The sequence below is a fragment of the Ursus arctos genome, unplaced genomic scaffold, assembly GCF_023065955.2.
Source record: "Ursus arctos isolate Adak ecotype North America unplaced genomic scaffold, UrsArc2.0 scaffold_18, whole genome shotgun sequence".
Classification (NCBI taxonomy): Eukaryota; Metazoa; Chordata; class Mammalia; order Carnivora; family Ursidae; genus Ursus; species Ursus arctos.
The window spans coordinates 33,784,828-33,805,925 of NW_026622852.1; the positions used below are offsets into that span (position 1 = coordinate 33,784,828).

The 21,098-nt window shown below is 36.6% G+C and overlaps 1 pseudogene; it reads right to left on the bottom strand.

Moving 5' to 3' along the window:
• Positions 1 to 231: 231 nt before the first annotated feature.
• On the bottom strand, positions 232 to 9,084 carry LOC113260644 (WD repeat domain phosphoinositide-interacting protein 3-like; annotated as a pseudogene).
• Positions 9,085 to 21,098: the final 12,014 nt, after the last annotated feature.

Here is a 21,098-nt window from a genome sequence, read left to right on the forward strand (position 1 = left end):
TTTAAAGTCTATGCATTACTTTGTTCCTTACACATAACTGAAAAATTTAGTTTTAACCCTGAATAAAACTGACTCTCCTCATTTATAAGACCTAGTCCTACCCCATGGGAAGACTAGCTACTCCTGTCAGTGATACCACAAAGCTCTTGGGCTTATTGGGTGGGTCTCGGCACACTCAACACTTCAGTGGGGTGGTCAGCATGGGTGTTGAAGGCACGCACTTGTGAAGAATCACAGCTTGTCATTGTTCATTCCTAGAAACCGCACATAGGCATCCCCGGATGCACTTCTCCTTGAAGTTGAATAGGAATGCGTATAGGAGCTGGCTTCTGAGCAAATTAAATGACAACATTTGAGTCTGTTCCAAAAGCACAAATGCATGGAGAGCGTAAGGGAACCTGAAATTTGGGAAAACTCTATTTAGAACTTAAGTACTTTGGAAGAAAACTGCTGACACCGAACTAGACTGTTTATTCCTTCTTTGGATCTTTGGCAGCAAAAATGTGCACCGTGCCATGGTCACTAGATACACAGATGAGGGAAGCATCCTGACTGAAGTAAATGAAATAAACATTTGCTGCTTGCAATCCTCTTCTTGGTTTCTGGACTCAATGCCCTGATGAAGTAGCAAATATTTTTCTAAGAGTCCCTTTTTCAGATTGCAATTTTTGTTCCCTACAGGTTGACAGCAATGCAGTTCAGGATGCCCTTCTGTGAGGGAATGTCCACAGGCAGCTTCTCGGTGTTGGCCGAATCCATAAGCTGCACGTGTGTTGTTGCATGCCCAAAAGGCCAAGAAAGAATTGCTACTATCATGATATAAGACACAAAGGGTTGGGGCGCCTGGGTGGCACAGCGGTTAAGCGTCTGCCTTCGGCTCAGGGTGTGATCCCGGCGTTATGGGATCGAGCCCCACATCAGGCTCCTCCACTATGAGCCTGCTTCTTCCTCTCCCACTCCCCCTGCTTGTGTTCCCTCTCTTGCTGGCTGTCTCTATCTCTGTCGAATAAATAAATAAAATCTTAAAAAAAAAAAGACACAAAGGGTTAGGCTGGGTTATAGCAGGTTTCAAAGACAGGAACTGATAGGGATTGTGTGTACATGTAAACACCTTAATTACGGAGTCCCACATGACCATAATTCTATCTCATTTCAGTGTGACCTCTTTGACTTCAGTAGAAAATTTTATTTTATTTTATTTTTTACAAGATTTATTTATTTTTAGAGAAAGAACACACGTGTGGGGGAGGACAAGAGGGGAAGGGAGAGGAAGAGAATCTCAAGCAGACTCCCCACTAAGCCCAGAGCCTGCACAGGCCTCAATCTCACAATCCTGAGATCATGACCTGAGCTAAAATCAACAGTCAGATGCTGACTACGCCTCCAGGTGCTCCGCAAATTTTATTTTAATAAATCTTTTTTTGATTATTCAAGGTTATCATTTTATTGGAAAAGCATTTTGGCTTTTTTTCTACCAACAACAAGATCTCAAGAGTTGCAGCGAAATACTGCTTGGGGAGACCTGGAGGTGGGATCAGGCGGCCCTGGTGCGGGAAGTGCATGTACACCAGGGAGCCCTCTGGGCACCCAGTGCATCCACCTGGCAATGCAATGAGTGGGACGGGGCTTCATGCTTTTTATTTCTATTGCTTTGACTTTATATATTAGATAACAAAATGTTATTGACATGTTACTTTTTTTTGAAAGATGATTTGGTTCAAGGCAATTCTAATGGGACTTTTGGCAATTTTTAGAATGACCACAGAGTTCACCTGAAAGAACAACTGTTTGAGACTAGTGAGGAAAATGCTGAAAAGAGGAAACAGTGGGGTATCGCCCTGCCCAATTAAAGAAAAAAAGGTTTTGTATAAGGTAGTAGTAATTGGTGTAATACAATACAAACTTAGAAAGAAAGAGACAATGGAAAGAATAGAAAGTCAAGAAAAAGACCTATGTAAATATAAATAATCTAGAATATAATAAAGGTGTCACTTGAGAGACATCTGTAGATGAAAGATCTACATCTGTAGAGAAAGATTAAATAACAAATGTCAGACTAATCATTGCACCAAAATAATGCCTAGACTGCTGAAAGATCTTGGTATTTCTTTAAAAAACCCAGAGAAATTTTTTTGGAAAGAACTTTCTAAGCAAATATGTCATAAAATTCAGAACCAATAAAGGGAGTTGACAGATTTGATTGGGGAAAAAAACACCCAGAATCAATTCAATGAAAAAGAAAAAGAGAAAAAATGTTTTATAATAGTCATAATATACATAAAATTTTCCTGAAAGCTAATAAGAGAAATTAAAAAAAAAAAAGAGGAATGAGATTATCACAAAAGGGGTACATAAATGGTCAAAAAAGGGAGAAAAATTTTCCATAGATACATCAAAGATTTAATAATCATAAGGTATATAACATTTCCTACAATTCAATAAGAAAAAGAAAAAAGAACATATCACAAAGAAGATACATAAATGGTCAAGACACATAAAAATTTCAACCACAGTAGGAGCAAAACAAATGCAAATGGACAAGTTTTCATCTATCAAACTGAACAAAGATTTTAAGGAATAAGAATAGCTAGTGTTTTCATGGACATCATCCTAGTCTGTTCAGGCTGCTATAACAACATACCATAAACTGGGTGACTTTAACCACAAACACTATTTGTCAGAACTCTAGAGGCTAGGAAGTCCAAGATCAGGTTGCTGGCAGATTGAGTGACTGATGAGGACCTGCTAATAACCTGAGAACTTGATTTTTACATGGCCTTCTTATTGGTTCTTCACAGGTCAGAAGGGACAAGGGAGCTCTCTGGGTTTTCTTTTATACGGGAACTATCTCATTAATGAGGGCTCTACCCTCATGACCTATCACCTCCTAAAGGCTCACCTCCAATTACCATCACACTGGGGATTTGATTCCAACACATAAATTTGGGTGTGAGTGAGGAGATACAAACATTCAGTCTCACCACACCAGGAAGAAAACCAAGGCCAGCTGAACTGGTCATACAAGGGGATACAGAATGGTAGTGAAAGAAGGTAGCTATACATCACCTACAGCCATGTGACCAGTTACAGAAAAGAGGACTATTAAGAGTCAGGAGTATTCCCGCTTTTTCTGTTAGGAAAAACACAATTTCTGTGTGTGTCTCAAATATATTTGTTTTCCTGTCATTCCTTTATCATGTAACATAAGATAGATGTATTGACTTTATATCATGGTACTTAAGTATTGCTAATTTTACATTATAGTATTTAAGTTACATGGTATCAAGAAGAGTATGTCCTCTTTTGGGGAAAGAGTTAGTGGGTTCTCAGTTGTAGGCAGGATAGTTGTATCATGTTAGGTGAAATTATAACCCAATTATTGCTTTTATTTGGAAATTAAGTATAGTTTAATGAGAGGGATATGAGTGCCCAATTGACAAGGAATGGATTTGTGAAAGTTAAGTTCAAATTTAAATAAAAAAATATATTTAAGTAATCTCTACAGCCAATGTGGGGCTCGAATTCACAACCCCAAGATGAAGAGCTGTATGCTCCTCTGACTGAACATAAATGTCAACTTGACAGGATCAGGGAATGCCCAGATATTTGATTAAACATTATTTCTAGGTATGACTGGGAGGGTGTTTCTGGATGAGATTAGCATTTGAATTGTGAATGCAGATTACCCTCCCGAAAGGGCATCATCTAATCTCATGAGGGCCTGCATAGAACAAAAAGGCAGAAGAGGAAGAATTTGCCCCTTTTTTCTGCCTCATTGTTGGTGCTGAGATATTTTATCCCTTCTTCTGCCCTGGAATTTACGTCATTGGTTCTCAACCCTTAGATTCAGACTGAATTATACCACCAGCTTTGCAGGGTCTCCAGCCGGTAGATGGCAGACCACAGGAGTTCTCGGTCTCCATAACTGGGTGAGCTAATCCCTTATAATAATCTTCTTTTATATCCAAATGGTTCTTTTCCTCTGGAGAATCCTAACTAATATACACATCATAAACAGTCACTTTCTTGCACTCATGGTAAATTGCTACCACCTTTCTGGAAGGGAATTTGGGAGTGTGCTTCAAAAGTTTTAAACAATGAAGTCATGCTTTTTGACATAATTCCACATCTAGGAAGTTATCCAACAGTAATATCTATGGATGAATTTACAGATTTCTCCACATGAACAGACAACTCAGTATAGTTTAGAAAACTAAAAAACTGGACACAACTTAAATGTCTAATCATTGTGGATTTACCAAGGAAACTATTTCATCATTCAAAGCTACACTAGGAAGGCTATTTTTTAACAGCGAAGTGTACTCTTGTATTAGTCTTATGTAACATGAAGCTATAAAACAATGTGCTCATGATGCCATTTTTATATGCCATTTTTTGACACTTACAAATCTGCATTCCTGCAGAGACTGGAGCTCTGATTTAAAGTCAAGGGTGTGAAGAGGAGATAGTAATGGTGGGGTTCCTCTCAGAAATGAAAGCTGACTCTATAAATGCCACTGGTTCTAATAGCTGTCTGAAAAAGAGTTAGAGAATAAAGGTCAGGAACTGTATTTTAAATGCTGTTTAAAAACCTCAGAACTTTTGTCATTTACCCTTTACAGAAACTGCCTCACTATTTCCCCACAGTAATCATTCCTTTATTTAACAATTATTTTTGAGCACCTAATATGTGCCAGGCATTATTTTAGGTGCTAAGGTAGGAGCAGAGAAGAAAACAGAAAAAGTCATTGCTTTCATGTTACTATGTACTCAGATTCATAGTAACAGACATAAAGCAATCAAATACATAATGTGTCAGTGGGTGCTAAATGCTATAAAAAAAAAAGCAGAGTGAAGAAATAGAGGATGTAGCCTCTTTGATTAGCTGACATTTGAACAAAGGCCCTCAGGAAGCGAGGGAGTGGGCTATGCTGACTTCCAAGGGAAAGGAGGACCGTGTAGGCAGAGACAGAGGTAAGGCCAGTGGCCCTGAGTCGGGAGTGTGCTTAGTGGCTAAGGAGCAGCCAGAAAATCAGAGAAGCTGGCGTGAAGTAAGGCAAAGGAAGAATGTAAGAGATAAAATCAGAGGCAACTGGGGGCCAGGGAACTTAGTGAGATGAGGGTTAGCAAGGAAATTCTTATATGAAACCTTGTATCTCTCTTCTACAAGAAAGCAAGGAGCTGGAGCGATCCTATACAACTTTTCAGTTACTCTAAGAGGAAAGGAATCCTGACAGCAAAACCTACCAACAAGTGAACAAAACAGGGTAAATATATGAGATCTATTGACAGGTATGAAAGGTATATGGAGGCAGCTAGGGGCTAAGAAGGTGGGGTTGGGGTTTCCTTGAAACCCAAAATGGTTCTGAAATAATTATGCCTGGTACATATGTTTTTAAATGAAAGTTTGTTTTTGAAAATGTGTTAGAAAATGTCAGTGGGTGTTCTCCCTGTGTAACCAAGCATGAAGAATGAATATCCTCCAGTTCACTTCTGTTTTTCTTGCAAAGAATATGCATACAGAGGTTTGCTATACAGAAAATGAGTAATTTGAATTTTTCTCCTGAACTCAAAAATGATCCAGATTATTTGGCAGTTTGACTTCTTCCAGTTTGCATTGCATTTGCATTTTAACACAATGTCAATAGACATAACTATCTTCTTTGAACATTTTATTCTTTTCCTTTACAGAGTAGTTATTCTGATCAGAGGATAAAATAACAACTTAAAATGAAGACTCTGATGGAAATCAGGCCAACTGATTGAAATAAATTTAAAAAGAAATCCTACCTCAAGCTGTATGTGTAACAGCATGAAATGATATACTCCTGCTGTTTCAGAAAAGATGAATTACTATGAATGCCCCCTAAACAAGAGATGAAACTTCAAAATATTGGCATCTGAAAAAAAAATAGAACTTAACCAAGGACGGAAGACCCATACTACAAAGATGTACTACATTAGGTCCTTTTAACCATAAATGCCTTAAGAAGAGATTGTATATTTATTTGTTAATTCATAAAATATTATTGCGTGTATGTTCTGTTCCAGCAACTGTCCTAGGCACAGGATAACTTGGGGCAGTAGGGAAGGATGATAAAGGAATTAACTATATTATAAACACAGTGAAAGAAGCAAGCACACAGGGGTGGGTGAAGTTACTGTAGAAACAGAAAAGACTGGAGAACTGGGAAAGGCTTCTTGAAAGAGATATTGCTTGGGAACCTGGAAAATCCGGATTTGAAGGATGATGCAGTAGGAAGATTTTAGGAAAGGGGTCGAGGGACCTAGCTTCCAGTACGAACTCTGCTATTAACTAAACTTGTGACTTGATAGGCAAGGGGAAGTGTGCATGAAGGGAAGAGACAGGAAAAGCAAGGGGGCTATGAAAGAATGCTTGACACAAATCAGGGGGAAAGACTGAAGGCCTTGAAGGATGTGGCTGTTGCCCTTTGCCAGCTACGCTATGCCTGTGGCGCCACTTATCCTGGGATTTTTTGGATTGAAGAGAAGCAGTTGCTGACGACTTTAGGATCTCTCCTGCACCTCTTCTAGTGTCTGTGGACTTTTCCAACTCCTCCATAATGAAAACTAAGACTGATCTACTGCACTGCTTTTCAGTGAATGCTCCCAGAATCTCCCACATGATCACCCAGGGTCCTCACTAAAAATACAGATCCTTGGGTCTTACTTCAGGGGGCTGAATCAGAATATCTGGGGCAAGAGTCTGGACCTATATTTTAAGACCCTTATTAGGTGATTCTCATCTTTGTCTACCCATTCCATCCTCCTTGCCATCCAAAGAAAGAAGTACCCACACTTGTACCCCCAAACAGGGACACTGTGGGGACTGAAATCTATGGTTCTCAACTCCCAGTTGGGGTGGGGTTTCCACTCCATTGTGTAATTTTCCATTTCTCATCCAACAATCTAAATTTATTTAGTATTTCTATAAATAATGTGGAAAAACTCTTCTGTTGTTAAGCAGAGTAGGAACTTAAGTTGTGCATAATATGATACTTTGATTTTATCTGTGAGCAAAAATATTCATGGAAAAATACTGAAAGGAAATCCAACAAAATGTTAGTCATTTTTGCCTTCATGGGGTAGATTGTTGATTTTATTCATCTTTCTTTTTTACCGTAGTTTGTGTCCTATAAAATATGTGTACATATTTTATAATTAAAAATAACACAATAACTTCATTTAACCTGGAATAAAATCAAAGTTGAAATGCATAAACCTATAAGCAGCCCTCAGAGAACTTTCAAAGCCCCGATAAATTGTGTTTTCAAGACTTAACAGTTTTTGTCGGCTCTGGCTTCCCAGATGGTATGGATACGTTCAGTGATCTCTGACCTCATTTGATTTCTAAAAATGTTCTTTGATCATCAACTTTTGCCCTACTTTTCCTGAAAAATTAAGTCATCAGAAACTCTGACTCAAGAACACAAAGGGTTTGGAAGGTTTCGATTTAGGGGATGAATAGAAATCATGGGGAGTAATATCTGTTCACTTCTAAAACCCTGTAAATCTTCTTTATGAGAAATTTAAAGGCAGGCTTGAAATTCTTGATCTAGGACTTAAAAGTTGATGAGGATAAAAGGAAATTCATATATTCTCAAATAGAGAGAAAGCCAAAATTTAAGATTGTGATTTGCTTTTGATGACTTTTTATTATGAACAAAGTGATTTTTTTAATTTTTGAAATTATATGTAATATACTCCTATTATACACAATTAAAAAAAATAAAAAATATGAATTATCCATAGTCCTACTATACATTAACTTTACAACATATTTTCTATAGTTTATGCATAGGACTAGAATTACAGACTACATATAATTTGTATTCTTATAATTTTTGTGATATTTTAATATACGTATTTCTTAGGTCACTAAGTAGATTTTAGAAACATCAATGAACCAAATGATTCCTGACACTAAAATCTTCATAGAACTGATCTGTTTTGTTCAGATTACGAATCTGCTTCAAATGGGCGTTTGGTATGACGTATTTGGATAGTCAGGGGGATCTTCATTCTATTTTTTATTGTCCTATTATATAATTAGTTACACCTAGGTGAAACAGTGATAAGGGCAGTATAAGTTCAAGTGAAAAAACTTTTAGTCCTCATCAAGATATATCTCTCATGGATGGAGATTCATATAAAAAAAGCTTATGACTAAATAATAAATATCAGCTTCTCAAATAGGAAATTTAACTTGTCATAACAGATGAATTTGACCAAATTTTTGTGAAAGTACTAAAATGAGGATTCTTCTGACTCCTCTGTCCTACTTTAGAAGCTGCAGCCCCTTTAAGTCCTGCATAATATAAAGAAAATAGCCACTGACATTGGAGAATCTTAGGAAACTTTTATTGACATAAGCATTGAAATATTTCCAGATGGATCTGGACTCTGAATATTTGGGTATTGATATATCACATGGAGTCTTCCCTATTTATTTCTTAATAAATACCCAAAGCTGCTTACACTTAAAGAAAGAGAAAGGCAAAATATTCTGAGATAAGTGACATAGCAGGTAACTGCTGATACCACATATGAAAACATTGGATAAACTCTCTTAATGCCTAATCTTGGAGACCAGAAATAACATTCCCAGGAATTTTTTTTTTTTTTTTTTTTTTGGCCCAGGAAATTCAAGTCTAGTTCCTCTGATCTTTCAGTGGGGAGATTATAGTTCCCCCAATTTCAGTTAAAACCCTTGCAAAAAATTCCCTAAGCAGTTTTCATATTAGAATTTCTTTTTTCTTTCCTATAGTGGCACATGCTCTTTACATTTAAACTTAAATTGTCCTATATCAATCACCAAGTAGTTCACTTAGGGCTTTAGAAAAAATTCATTCATAAAATATTAAGAATGCAAAGTGGCTCTTTTCCTAACTCTGAATTCAGTTATATCATGTTGATACTTGAAATCAGCCACAGTGAGAGTATTTTAAACCAGAAATCAACAAACTCTTTAGTTTTGTCAGAAGTCAGTAGTTAAATCAGAACCCTTACCTCTAACCCCATCAGGCTTGCTTGACCAGACCGCCACTGTCTGTAGAGCTCCATGTATGACTAAAGCACAAGAAGAGTCTGATAATCATGTACTTCATGGCCCTGATCTTAATGTAGATATCCTTAATTGGCTCTCACTGGCCATAGGATGTAGAGCGTAGACACAACAGCATAAGCTACTTGTAAAGAAAAATGAGAGCCAAGTTTCCCATTTAGGAGCATTTCAAAGTGACCCAAAGAATAAGTTACAGAAAACTTTCTTCTTCCTTTAATTCAAAGAAGAAAGAAGACGACAAAGATGAAGAATGAACAGGGGGAATAGAGGAGAAGGTAAAAGAGAAAAGAAGGAAAAGGAAGAAAAAATGAGGATGAAAAAAGGGCTTGTCAAAAATCCTGCCTTTTCATAGTGGCCAAAATGCACAGTCATTATTCATCCTTTGTGTTTCAGAGGCACTTTTACTGTGGATTTTCCTTTTCCTTCTCTTTCTTTCTTTCTTTCTTTCTTTCTTTCTTTCTTTCTTTCTTTCTTTCTTTCTTCTTTCTTTCTTAATAGCAGTATTAGAACACCCTACAGGAATATCTGTACAGGAATATTCTGGACCATGCTTTGCTGCTGCCCTTCACGATCAAGACTGTCCACTCCATTAATGAGTCATAATGTTCTTTTTCTGAGATTCAATGACACAAATAAGGGATTCTCAGATGTAAAAGAACCAGTCACAGGCAAAACAACATTAGACAAAAGAGACTGAACTTGAATCATTGTTTTTGGAGAGAGCCAAGGGCTTACATCAGACTCATTATGAAGCTGCCTTTCAGAAAATTAAATTTCTTATTAAACTGTTAACTTGACTCTAATTTCTCAAAGACCCGTATTATACTTTATCTTAGTTTAATACTAGTCAAATACATCACTTAAAATATACTCTATTGAGACTTTCTGAATATCAGATATATAGCCAAATGAGATATCAAAATTTCTCATACAGGCAGTTCAGATGAGATGTTTTCATAAATTACATCAATGGTGCAGCATACACTCTGTAGTCTCAAGACACAGAACAATTTCCATAAGTCCAGTTATACTTCCAAGTGTTGTTGGTGTCACCATGAAACACAACAAGAAGGTGAAGGTGAAACACAGGTACTGTAATTTGCAGTTTGCACCATATTTCAGGCGCATTTCTGCTTGACATTATATTCAGACAAGCAACAATAAGTAATTCTCAGTTACCCTTTGTGATATCACAGAGATTTTTCTAATAAAACGCAGAAGCAGAAAACATAAAATGTAAGTCCCTAGTTAGGTAGGGATTTTGTTCTATTTTATTCACTAACACCAGATATTTCTACTGTTTAGGACAGTTACTTGGGAGAGCGGGCACTCAATAAATACTTGTGGACTGAATGAGCAAATGAATGGACATTTCAGATTAGTAGCCTTACTATTTTTTATAGTTTTCATTCAGTTTGATTGAATTCACCAATGGCTGTAGTTTCCTTTTTATTTTCCATGGTAACTATATATTTCTGCCACAGAGAAGTAAAGGAACTCCAGTCACAATGCATGTTTTACAATTCTACAAATTAACTTTATTTTCATAAAAACCTCATCTCAAATAAGTTAGTCATGTCAGAAAATCCCTTAGCTAAGGAATATATGCAACAAAAATTATATCAAGAGACCAATTTATATTTATAACCCTGTTTATTAAAATTTTTTGTTATTTATTTCCATCACTTTTTTCCCTGTTCACAAAAGCACAATTCAAATAAACAAATGAACAATAACTAAAAACTGATTTTCTGTTAAATGAGACAGGAAGCCACCAAAGTCCTAGAGGAGAACACAGGCAGCAACCTCTTTGGCTTCAGCCAGATCAACTTCTTACTGGACATGTCACCAGAGGCAAGGGAAACAAAAATGAACTATTGGTACTTCATCAAGATAAAAAGCTGCTGCACAGTGAAAGAAACAATCAACAAAACTCAAAGGCAACCTACGGAATGGGAGAAGATATTTGCAAACGACATTTCTGATAAAGGGCTAGTATCCAAAATCTATAAAGAACTTAACAAACTCAAAACCCAAAAAACAAATAATCCAGTTAAGAAATGGGCAGAAGACGTGAATAGACATCTTTCCAAAGAAGACAACTAGATGGCTAATAGACACATGAAAAGAAGTTCAACATCATTCATCATCAGGGAAATACAAATCAAAACCATGGTGAGATACCACCTCACACCTGTCAGAATGGCTAAAATTAACACAAGAAACAATGGGTGTTGGTGAAGATGTGGAGAAGGGGGAACCCTCTTGCACTGTTAGTGGGTAGGAATGCAAACTGGTGCAACCCTTGTGGAAAACACTATGGAGTTTCCTCAAAAAGTTAAAAATAGAACTGCCCTATGACCCAGCAAATGTACCACTAGGTATTTACCCAAAGGATACAAAAATACAGATTTGAAGGGGTACATAACCCTGATGTTTATAGCAGCATTATCAACAATAGCCAAACTATGGAAAGAGCTCAAACGTCCATTGACTGATGAATAGATAAAGAACAGGTGGTATGTATGTGTGTGTGTGTGTGTGTATACAAAACTCAGCCATAAAAAAGAATGAAATCTTGCCATTTGTAATGATGTGGATGAAGCTAAAATGTTATTATGCTAAGTGAAATAAGCCAGAGAAAGACAAATAACATATGATTTCACTCATATGTGGAATTTAAGAAACAAAACAGATGAACATATGGGAAAGGGAAAAAAGAGAGAGGGAAACAAACTATATGAGACTCTTAAAAATAGAGAACAAAGTGAGGCTTGATGGAATGAAGAAGGTGGGGGATGGGCTAGATGGATGTTGAGTATTAAGGAAGGCACTAGTTATGATGAGCAGTGGGTGTTATATGTAAGTGATGAATCACTGAATTCTCTTCCTGAAACCATGTTTACTAACTAGAATTTAAATAAAAATTAAAGAACAAAACAAACAAATGAACAAAAACAAAGGGAATGTCCCATACTCTTTTGCTAACTAAGCACCTGGACTCACTCTTTCTGTTTTTACAGCAATCTAGAGCAACTGTGGAATCACCTGGACACAAAAGGACACTCATGTATTTAGGTAGTTTCTAAAAAGAAGAAAAAATACCATATCCACATCTGGAAGTCTATTAGGAAATGAATTATGGTTGAAAATAGTTAATGAACACTTTTGGAACATGTATATTTGAGGAGAATCAACTTAATTACCTTTGTCAATCAAAGTCTTAATTATACAGTTAATTAATGCTAATTAGTTGATAAAGTATTTATAATTAACCACACATACTATTATATTCTACTACACCTAGAGATTTCTTTTAAACTAAGCCTGCCTATAGATGCCTATAAATGAAAATATGTAAATAATTTTTTTACATACTGTTAATTTTCAGAAATATCAAAATAAATGAAATCAGATTTTTTATTTCGAAAATTTAATTCTAAACTTCCCTTTCCAAATCAAGAAATTAAGACTTTTTCTCTCTTGAAAATAAGAAAATGTGATTTTAAAAATGCCTGAGCCTCCAAATCTATGGTAGAAAATTTATAGTTTTTGGTAACAAATTCTCCTAAAAATCATGAATTATTTAGATCACTGTTTCCCTAATTTGGCTGTGCATCAAAATCTCCTAGGAAGCTTTTAAAAATATATATCTCAAGATCTCTGCCTAAATCTACAGAGTCAGAACCTTTGGGGATAAAACTCAAGAATCTGAATTTTTGTTTTAAAGTATGCTCCACATCCAGCCTGGAGCCCAATGTGGGGCTTGAGCACATGTCCCTGAGATCAAGACCTGAGCTGAGATAAAGAGTTGGACACTTAACCAACTGAGCCACACAGGCACCCCGAAAGTCCATATTAAATTTTTTTTTCTCCAGGTAGTTCTGATGTATAGCCAAATTTGAGAATAGAAGATTTAAGATAAGTATCTCCTACCATCAGGTGCTGTCCTCATTAATTCTTCCACATACTCCAAAAACTGAATCTACGTAAAAATTAAGCCAGTTATCAAACTTAGACTTTGAATCGTTCTGACTTAATATTTGGTCCACAAAGGACACACAAAATCCTGGAGCACCTGCTGGGCAATCCAAACACAGTATCTTTTATCATACATAGTTATTGCAATTATGGTACCAGTTCAGAACCGTGTGGCTTCTGATCAGGACACACATTATACAGAACATAAACAGTAAAATTTTAAATATAAGTGCAAATCACACTTGATGTTCTCAATTGCCAGCTTTGATTTGTGGTCTGCTGCTACTCACACAAAAGCAGCTCTTTTTAGTGTCCTCTACTGTAAAAAAGGTTGTAGAGAATTACAAGTGATAAGTAAGTACCTTAACTACAATGGGATTTTAGCTATAAAACATAAAGAGAACCCAGAAGGTTATCCTGATAGCTTAGGCTCCCCCCAGAAATTAAGAGTTTGAGGGGCTTGAGTTTAGGTAATTTTGGGGGCAAGTAATCCCAGAGAATAGAAGTCAGGGAGTAGGACATGGAAGGAAGAAAAGTTAGTACAAGAATGTGTTCTCAACATGGTCACTTGCTGTGAGCAGTGGAGTTAGATTATGCTGGGTCTTCTGAGAAGTAATGTAGAATATGCCTCAAAATTGCTCACTGGAAGGAAAGAAGAAGAAAGCATCTTTGCACAAGCTCCCACTTCCAATCAGTCAAGGACTGCCTCATCAGATGTTTATTCTCTGGCATTCCAGTGTGTCTATGTGTGAGTGTTACCCAGTTCCCACAAGCATCCCATATTGCAATGTCAAAGAGCTGGAGCACAAAACAGCAGGTATGTTGCAGGCAAAGGTGAAGTGCTCTCACATTACATATTTGTATGAAGCTGGTTGTTATGTGATGGCTAGATTAAAACGTGGGCCAAGAAGACCAGAGACAAGGCACAGAAGTTGTCCAATACAGTCGTGCATGTATCCAGGAGGCTGCTGTTCTGCAGTGAGTCTGCACTTCAGAGGTATGAGATTCCAAAGGCTGAATACTCCTATTTATGTATTGAAATATTCCCATAGCTCTCTGAATTACCAAAAATAGCAGGAAGTTATGCTCCTTACATACTGTACATTGGGAGTCTGTACAATGGCACCTCCCTTCCTCTCATACTGTCAATTTCTTATCCACATTCAAGGCTTTTAACTTCTCTTTCTACTGAGCGATTGTTTTGTATTTCACCTGTGACTAGTGAGAAGCTGATTAATCCCCAAATCTATGGTATACATTTAGCAAATGAACAAGATATGGAAATCACAGTGGGGGTATCAGGCACCTCAATGATGCTTTTGGGTGTAAGTCTCCTCTAGTATCACCTCACTATCAAACACCACTAGAGATAAGATTATCTCGGGCTCCTACACCAGGGTCCTTGGGTTCCTAAGGTATACGAGTAAAGTGATGGAGTGTCAACACTATTCTGAAGATTCATGGTCAGTAATGCTTGTGGAGAACCTGCCACAACACATTTGCCTGACTTGTTATTATCTGCCATGTTTCTGGAAGATAGACCTTGCTCCTCTTCATCACTGTTCCCAAATATTTCTCAGGGATAAACTTACTTCACCTTACATACCAACATCACCGCTATGCATTTTGAAAATCAAGTTCCCATTCCATTCCTAAGAACAGTTTTCCTTTTGAATTAACCTGCATTTCTAATTCCACTGTTTAGACACTATCTCTGATCGAAGACCACCTTTCTGTGGTAATTGACAATGTCTGCATTTGACCTCTGATTCTGTCAGCTCTGTGCTAATCCTCTTGCCCTTAGCTTCATTGTCTCTTTATTCCTAAGAAGATGTAGGCCCAGCATCTAGAAACATATAGCTTGATGATTTGCTGGGAGATTTGTTGTTACAGGAAACCATGGCTTTGTGTATTCCTGTTGTGTGAAGGAATTTGATATTTCATAGAACAGAATGATTAGATTTCTTATGCTTTTACAATGTTCATAGCAGCATTGTCCACAATAGCTAAATTGTGGAAGGAGCCGAGCTGCCCTTCAACAGATGACCGGATTAAGAAGATGTGGTCCATATCTACAATGGAATATTATTCAGCCATCAGAAAGAACGATTACCCAACATTTGCAGTAACATGGACTAGACTGGAGGAGATTATGCTAAGTGAAATAAATCAAGCAGAGAAAGACAATTATCATATGGTTTCACTCATTTATGGAACATAAGAAATAGAAGGAAGATTGGTAGGATAAGGAAGGGAAGAATGAAGGGAGGGTAAACAGAAGGGGGAATGAACCATGAGAGACTATGGACTCTGGGAAACAAACTGAGGGCTTCAGAGGGAAGGGGAGGGGAGGTGGGGGACTGGGATAGGCTGGTGATGGGTATAAAGGAGGGCACATATTGCATGGTGCCCTGGGTGTTATACGTAAATAATGAATCATGGAACATTACATCAAACACTAAGGATATACTGTATGGTGACTAACATAACATAATAAAAAATTATTTTAAAAAAAGATTTCTTATGCTTTTGAGATATTACATATTCCCATGCAGGAACTCATCAAATTGAGTCTGATCTAAAATAATACAAAAGTAGAAAGGAATTTTTCATCCTATCACCCTTTTTCTTGCAGTTCCCATGGATATCCCAACCCTAATCCACTGTTTAATCATATCCTTTATGACTATATTTCTTTGGCAATGGGAAGAAAGTGGTACTAAGACAGGCTTAGGGGAGGATACATTCTAGCTCATATAACCGAACAATTAAGGGAATATTTGACTTCAGTTATGGTTTTACCCAGTGTTCAGTAAGAAGGAAATAGACATTTATATCTTTATTTCTTGGCTCTGCCTCCACAATGTTATATTCATTTTCAGCAAACTCCCACTCCTAGACAGTGGTTGTAAGATGACTGCAGCAGCATCAGTTTCTGCATGCTCTTATGTGGTGGAAAAAAAGAATTGGGAGTATATTTGAGAATCTGTAATGAAATTTTCATTGAACCTCATTGAATCTTAATGGCTTATTCATCTATATTGGACTATTATGGATTGAATTGTGTTCCCTCCAAATTCATATGTTGAAGTCCTAACACACAGTACCTGTGGATGTTACCTTATTTGAAAATAGGGTCATTGCAGATGTCATTAGCTAAGACTAGGTCTTATGGGAGTAGTGTGTCTTTAATCCAGTATGACTGGTATCCTTACAAAAAGGGAAAATTTGGAAATAGGCACACAAGGAGAACACCATGTAAAAATGAAGGCAGAGATTAGGGTAATGCAGCAAAACCCAAGAAATGCCACAGAATGCCTGCAAACCACCAGAAGCTAAGAGAAAGACATGGAACAGATTCTCTTCATAGCATCCAGAAGGAACTAACCCTGTTGACACCTTGAGCTTGGAACTGTAAGAAAATAACCTTCTGTTGTTTAAGCCACCCAGTTTATGGTACTTTGCACGTACCAGGAAACTAATATATGGACCAATCACTGTAATCCAGTGAAAGCAATACACTGGCCAGGCTTGAGTCATGTGAGGGTCCACCATACCAGGAATGGAATGGCAGCACTGGAACAGACTGAGGGAAGGGGTGATTCTCAGGAGTTAAGCTGGAGTTGAAGGATGAATGGAACCTGGTTAGAAAAAACTTCAGCTTTCAACTATATAGTTCTTTATCTTCTCTCAATTTTAGGTGCATCAAGGTTCACTTCTCCATTTATCCATGTGATAAATCTTCGTCCTCTTTCAGTCCTTCAACTTCTGCACAGGGCCAAGTATTTCTCAGGGCTCCAGAAACACTGGAAATGCCCATGATTTCCTTCCCAGATGGAAGGTGTTAATGTAAGTAATGTTAATGTAAGATGCCTGATAAATGATATCTCAGTAATCAGTGTATTTCATGAAAATGTTCTACTTTTTGTCCACAATATATGAGACAATTTTGCTAAACAAATACCAAAGTAATAGGATGAATACATGTGGAAATTCCACAAAAAGCTAAACTTTGAAGTGGCATGTAATAAATTACCAAAAAAAAGTACTTTTGAGGTTGAAACACGTTTTGTGTACTACTGCTATGTGAGAAGTATGAAATTGTGCTTGCTTAGAGGAGAGGTGGAGTCACTGGTGGTATTATTAATGTATATGTTGAGATAATAAAACTTGAGCCATTGGTATATATATTCATGAAATGGGCTATTAACATTCTGTTTGTTTTATATTTAACTCTGTAGGGTCTACTAATTTACAATTAAATTAAAAAATCCACTAGGACTAATGAGCTAATAATTGCAAAGAACTCTGTGCATGGATAAATGGCACCAAGGGAGGACAAACTTCTATTTGTGAAAATCGAAACATCTGAGACTTTAATTACATCCCTTGCTAGAACTGACTTGTAATCAGCTATGGAGACTAGCTCATTAATGCCCTACTATGGGATTCCTAAACAACATATTGAAAGCCATTTCACTTATCAAATTTGAATATACTTAAGAGCAGGCATTTTCTGATAATTCTGTCTCAGTACAGCAGTTTCTCTTTTCTCATTGAAATCCAAAGGATTCTAATTAGTCCTATAGTATAACTCACCTCGGCATTGTCAGGATTTTCATTTCAGTTTTTAAAATGGGTAGTGGGTGTATGTTTGAGGGATGTTATTTCTAAGATGGGGGAAATGAGTTTCTTCAAGTCTCTGTGTGGAGATAGTTATGGGACAAGGCTCAGTGAAGTGCAGACCAAGATATTTGGTTTTCAGTGTGGGAATCCTGAGCTTGCCTAAAGCATCACTGAAGGAAGTGCCAAAGTTTCTCCAACTGTGATTTTGTCAATCAAGTGTTTTGGAAAATGTACAAAGTTATATAAACACACATATATGTACACAATTTAAAGATTTGAATCTCCAATTTGAAAATGTTTAAGCCTGATGAAAAACGGAGAGAACAATGAACGATCACCCTTAGTACAATGAACACCCTTAAACCATTCACTTGGACTACGACATACACATATTGATCCATTTTATAAAAGTTTAAATATAATATTTATGTTTATATTTAATATTTACACTAGATAATGTTAATTAGTAATCTTTGAGAGGGAATGCTATTGGTATTTTGATAGAGATTGCACTAAATGTGTAGACTGCTTTGGGTAGTATAGGCATTTTAACTATATTTGTTCTTCCAATCCATGTGCATGGAATGTTTTTCTATTACTTTGTGTCCTCTTCAATTTCTCTCATAAGTGTTCTATAGTTTTACCTCTTTGGTTGGGTTTATTCCTAAGTTTCTTATGGGTTTTGGTATAATTTTAAAAGGGATCAATTCCTTGATTTCTCTTTCTGTTGCTTCATTATTGGTATATAGAAATGCAACAGATTTCTGTATTTTGATTTTATATCCTACAACATTACTGAATTCATGTATCAGTTCTAGCAATTTTTTGGTGGAGTCTTTCGAGTTTTCTATGTAGAGTACTGTGTCATGTGTGAAGAATGAAAGTTTGACTTCTTCCTTGACAACTTGGATGCCTTTTATTTCTTTTTGTTGTCTGATTGCTGAGGCTAGGACTTCCAGTACTATGTTGAACAACAGTAGTGAGAGTGGACATCCCTGTCTTGTTCCTGACCATAGAGGAAAAGATGTCAGTTTTTCCTCACTGAGGATAATATTAGCTATGGGTCTTCCATATATGGCCTTCTAGATATTGAGGTATGTTCCCTCTATCCCTACTTTGTTGATGGTTTTTATCAAGAATTGATGCCGTATTTTGTCAAATGGTTTTTCTGCATCTGTTGAGGAGATCATATGGTTCTTATCCTTTTATTCTAATACAATGGTGATATATTATTTACATAAATTTAAAAATAGTAAAATATCCTGGAAAACCATTCTTACTGAGTCACTTGGAAATAATTTCATCTATCAAAGGTTTTATGAATTTCATGTTATGCTTTTGATTCTATGTATAGAGTCAAGATTTGTCATCAACTGTGAGTTATAGATACCTGAAAAATAGTAAAAGTTAAGGATTTTATTTTTCTAATGCACTAAGTGTTTGCAGGTAAGAAGTTTAGGGCTGAAAAAAAAATGTCTAGGGCTGGTTTCTTGGCCCCACAAGGTTATAAAATACTCAGGGTGCTTCCATCTTTCTCAGTTATTCTTATGTATTCAGGTCACATGGTCTTAAGAAGGGTACTCAAGGTCCAGCATCAAGTCCCCACTTCAATGAGGAGAAAGGAAGACAGCATCTGTCAATTAAGTTTGCCCACTTAAAGGAGTTTCTTTTAATTTAAATATCAACCAAATAACTTCTGTTTATATTTCTATGTGTACAACAAAGTTACATGGCCATGTAACCATGTTAATCAGTAGGCAAACTTGGAGAATGGTCTTTGCTGGGCACAATGTCACTTTTAACAAAAAGGAGTGTCATAAAAACACATCATTTTATATACCCCTAAAAAAGAAAAAAAATCTCCTGCCAAGGAAAGTATGGCATGATTTTTTTTTTCCCACTTGGAACATTTACTTGACAATAATTGAAAGAATACTTTTAGATTTTTGTTTACACTTAGAATATTATCATATGTCATGTTGTTCTGTGTTCAAGACATTGTACACACATACATTTTTTTTATTTCAGTGGTAAACTGCAACAATCTTTTTGAAGATATTGTGAAAATCAATGAAATTCAACATGAGTGGTACCAACTACAAACGTAACTCAGTTCATGTGATGACAATGTGAATCGCACTTACCAAATTCACCTGAGATCAGGTGATGACAATTAAGTATTGATGCTTCTTGGCCAACAGTGATGGCAAGACACAAACAATGGCAAAAGTATGGAACAAAAACAAATTTGTCCTGAAACCAGTCAGTATGGCACCTAAAAATTAGACTACTTTTGGATAGTTGATGGTATCTGCAACATGACTACTTGAATGTGTGTGGCAGAAACTTTCAATTTAATTCAGATTCTTTTAAAAGGTAGGTTGTGGTGTTCTCTCCTAAGTAACTATTTAAGAATTAAATGTAAGTACTTTCAAAAGGTAAAAAATCCAGAAACCAGATAAAGCATGTTAGATTTCATAAGCAGAATTGAGGGAGAAAAAGTACACAGGGTCCTGGGGAAAGAAAAGAAGGATAAACCAGAGGACAGAGTAAAAAGAGGTATAATTGCTCTATACAATCTTGAAAAAGATAAAGGCCCTGGGAGTAAAGAACGTCTAGGCATTGGAATTGGATCCCTGAACATGTTAGGGGCACATACTTAAGCTGGAGTAAGGAGCAAAGGTGCTGACACGATGATAACTAGCTCAGTCTTCTGCTGTGGTATTGAATGCTCTTCATCAAAGTAACTAAGGTCATATAATCCATCACCTAGCAGAGTATCTGGCATATAGTAGTGCTCAAAATTATTGATTACATTGAATTAGAAGGTTGACTTTTTAAAAAATTGGGATGGGGTGTTGAAAGATACCCCAGGATATTTGTGAGCATTCTTTTTTGGTTATGTTAAATAGAAGTCCCTCTCAGATTTTTTTAGTTTTTGGTGGTGGTATTGGGTGATACTTGGGTTACTCTCTGACTCTGGAATCTAGGTGGGAACCAGTAGGTAGGAACCAGAATGTTTATTAAAACTAAAGAAGCTGACTTAAATGTTACATACTAAAGGAATATCCTAGTTGTCTATCTTCTTTCAAGACAAGCATGGGATATACTAAATGTCATCCAGTCACATTTATTATGCACCTGCTCTCTATAGCTTTTTGAATTGGATGCTGTGGGAGATAACAGAAGAGATTGGTAGAGCGTAAAGAGAGGCTTGGATTCAATGACTAAGTCTTTGGTGCCCCCCCACTCCAGATCTACAAAATCACCATTTCTGCAGTTATGACTGCAGCATCTGTAATTTTTTAAATAATATTTATTTTGTTATATTAATCACCATACAGTACATCTCCAGTTCTTGATGCAATGTTTCATGATTCATTACTTGCGTATAACACCCAGTGTA